Here is a 3901-nt window from a genome sequence, read left to right on the forward strand (position 1 = left end):
GTGTGTGTGTGTGTGTGTGTGTGTGTGTGTGTGTGTGTGTGTGTGTGTGTGTGTGTGTGTGTGTGTGTGTGTGTGTGTGTGTGTGTGTTAGTGTTATGTGTGTGTGTGAGAGACGTGTCCTCAAACGACGACGATGATGATTTAGGTTCATGCTGCACAGATCAAATTGCTTATCCTTCAGTGATGTTGATTGTGTAACCTTGTAGTCGGGAGAGTAGCTTGTTATATTCTCAGAAGCCTATTTTATAAAGTTTGTAAATTAGTATTATTCAGAAATAAAGGTGAATGTACATCTATAAAACAGGTTTGTATTTGTATAAAGGTGTAACACACTATTATTCTAAGCACAATGTATTTTAGGATGGATCAACTTAGCGTAACGGAGACGGAGTCCTACACCCCACGCTCTCTGTCGTCGGGTTTGTCGACGGRAAATCAGATAAAATAGTTGCTTAAAAATGAAACGGTTGTCGGCTTGTTGCATCGTCCAGACAGACCATCGGCTTTCACAGCGACGTCCACGTTGGTTGGTGAGCCGCGCGGGGCTGACGGGCCGTTAATATTCTCAGGTGATCGTCGTGAAGGAAGTGCAGTGGTGATTTTTAGCCTCTTATCAAGGGAACAGCGACCAGAGAGTCAAAAGTACATTTAAACAATTTGTCAGAATACCAGAGGTTTATGTTTGCTTTTATCAAAATCGGTTTGTGAAACTAGAGAAATAAAGGATGTCGACGATGGTTAAAACTGAGGACTGGAGTCTGAAAACATGGTAGGCACAACTTGAAAGTAAATCGGGTCAAAAGCTAAGCCAGTTCGGCAGCATAGTTCTTAACTTTAAGAAGTATGTTTTCATTGAAAGGACAACAATTATTCCAAAATTAAGGACTGCGCATTAAGTTAGGATGTGTTAAATTTGTGGGAGATGTCTATTGATTAAAATCAAACTTCTGAATTTAATTGACTGTGTGTAATTTTTGAAAACACTCGATTTGTTACTGAGGCTTATAAGGGTAAGCTTTACTGTTAAGAAGACATTAAAYGCATTAAGACTGCACATTAAGTTTAAAGGTTAACATGATRCTACATTATAGCCAGAGTTSCACCAATCACTTTTCTCCTGGCTAGTAAAGATTAGGATTTTTTTGTGCCTCTTTTGATCAATTCTCCATTTACATTTCTTTATTTAAAGGAATATAAAATGCAGTGAAAGTTTTTTTTTTTTTTTTTTTGATAGAAGTGGTTCTGAATCACAAAATGAAGGAATTCCCAGCATTTGTCATTTTACATTGCGTTTTTTTTACTAAATAAATAGATCAAAGTACATGCTGGTAATTTAATTTTAGCTTTCATGTATTTCAGAAAAACTTAAATATCTTTTAGTATTTGTTCTTCTGATCACCCAGCAGAGACTATCAAGGAAAGCTAACCAGTTCCAGCCTTTAGCATGCCGATTTGTGYATCTCTAATTACAATAAAGCATTCTTGTAAGAACACTAATCCCTAAACAGTTTTAAAATAAATTTWAAAAAATCACCTTAACATGTGGAAGTTCTGTTCAAGTTTGCACTAAGCACCAATTGAAACCTAAACAGATGCACTTTGAAGAAGGTCGACGTCGGTGTTACCTTGGGTTTCATCAGAATGATCAGCTGAGGGCGTCGTCTGAAACTGATGATGCTTCTGTTTAATAAGCAATATCTGAACCAATCAAAACCCTGGCCGTCCATCTCGGTGTGGCTCGCAGATGGCGATTCTTCAGTGGCCTTTGGCAGAATAAATGTAGGCTGGTTTGTTTGTTACAAAACCGTTCTCTTCTTACGTCTATAAGTGCTCGAAACGACAGCTYCTCTCTGTCGGTCTTAACACAATCACCTTCTGGGAAACTAAAGACGATGAAATGTCAGAAACTGCCTTAACGGCCGGGTAGGAAACGATCAATAGAAAACCTAGTAATAATCTAAAGTGGCACTTCTGTTATTTTTGGTGTGGCGTGTGTGAATGGTATTGGCAAACCATAATCGCCAGGATGTTTAGACGGAGCTATAATATCCATTTTTCTTTTCCGATAACTTGATTTTTAACATTTTTGCAACGTTTTAATGTGCCCACATCTGTTACTTGTGAGAGGTTAACTTCAGATTGTATTTCATAAACCTATAAACTTTCAAAAGATTGTGCTGAATGAATTTATGTCTTAATACAGGTTGTTTGAAAAATAAAATCTTGATCTCACTTTGGTTTGTTGGTGCTGTTTTTTTTCTGTTGATGGCTACATCTGCAATGAAAGGAAGATGGGATGAAGACCAAAGACTGTTTTTTTTGTTTGTTTATTTCATTCTTGTCATATTTTTACTCCAGGGAAGCAGTCTCAGAAGTCATGGATTACTAACTAGAAGTTGCTAGAAACTTGAAGATCTGAAGCAGAAGTGATAAATGAAACGCTTCAGACATGTTAATTTTAAAAAGATTGTAAAGGGGAAACATCATCCATGATTTTATTTTTGGACAGTGAAAAATCTGGATTATGGGAACAGYTTCGTTATTTCCAGACTATCCCTTTGTCTAATTGTTGCCCCTCATTTGTTCCATATATCAACTCGTCTCCTTCTTTTATGCCCTTTTTATTCCAGCTTTATTTTCTTCTTTGCTTCCTCTCTTCCATGTTTTCCTCCTTCACCCGCCTTCCTTCCATCTTTGTGCCATTTCCCATTTAAAATTTTTTTTTTTTTACATATCTTAACTTCTTTATGGTTCTGTCTTTGGTTCTTCCTTGTTTTTCCTCCTGTCTTTTCTTCCCCTCCTGATGGAGCGTGTTTGTTTTTTGTCCTCCAATTTCTACCACACACCAACACATCCAACACCACACACAAGTTGATCACACCTCCAAAAAACATTTCCTCCAAATGAACATCCTCTCGTCTACATAGGGAATAACTGTATAAATTCATAGGGAACTTTGTTCTATTTTAAAATGAAGATGAATATTCAAGATAAATATTCATTCATACTTTTTTACATGGACCGAGTTGGAACCCCGTACAAAGAGGGCCAATCATGGGATGGCTTGTAACTTCATTTTATATCTGTTCCAAAGTGGACTGCAGCACCCCCTTGTGGCTGAAGACAATAACAGTCCAGGAAAAAAAAATGGATGCGTTTATTTGATCCAAGAATAAAGACTCRGCATTCAACACAGTAATTGTGGTATCCCATCTGCAGCTTTTGGAAAGAAACCACAAAACGCATCAGGAGAGGCTATTATTTATTAGTATTATGTACAATTATTCCATGGTAATTTCCAAATAATGACAAAGTCAAAGTTTGAAAACTGGCTTCTGACACTGTGTGTTGTAATTTGTCCCTCTTTTCTCCAAGAACATTTGGAATTACCTGATAATTATCTAATTTTCAGTGTATCTGAGGCACACAGGGAAACCATGAATGAAACACAAAAAAAAAGCAATAGAGGGGAGCAAAAGTGAACTTAAAAACTAGCGTGAGACATACATAGCTATAAAATGTGACCACATGACCCRAACAGCATGTCGGTGAAGCATTTATGCACTTATGGGACTCTTCCTTCATGCCGGCGTCGCTGAAGTCGTGTGAYGTCRACACGGAAACGGTACGGAAAGGAACATGAAGCGCGTGTTGAGTTTCATTGTAAACAAAGGCAGAATCATCCGGCGGGCTCGTCTCCCGCTCTTCTTCTGGAGGAGCAGTGTCTCTCAGGAGAGCTGTGTGTGAATTAGGAGTGTTAGATGAGTTTAAAAGGCTTCAGGTAACGGTGAATCTTGAGTTGTTTTTTTATGCAAGCAGCTGAAGTTTCAGCTGTATTTGGTCACATTTGATATAAACGGGTTTTGTGTGCTGCTGTGCATTTTAGTCAGTCGTGTGTGTG

The sequence above is a fragment of the Poecilia reticulata genome, linkage group LG14 (assembly GCF_000633615.1).
Source record: "Poecilia reticulata strain Guanapo linkage group LG14, Guppy_female_1.0+MT, whole genome shotgun sequence".
NCBI classification, from domain to species: Eukaryota; Metazoa; Chordata; class Actinopteri; order Cyprinodontiformes; family Poeciliidae; genus Poecilia; species Poecilia reticulata.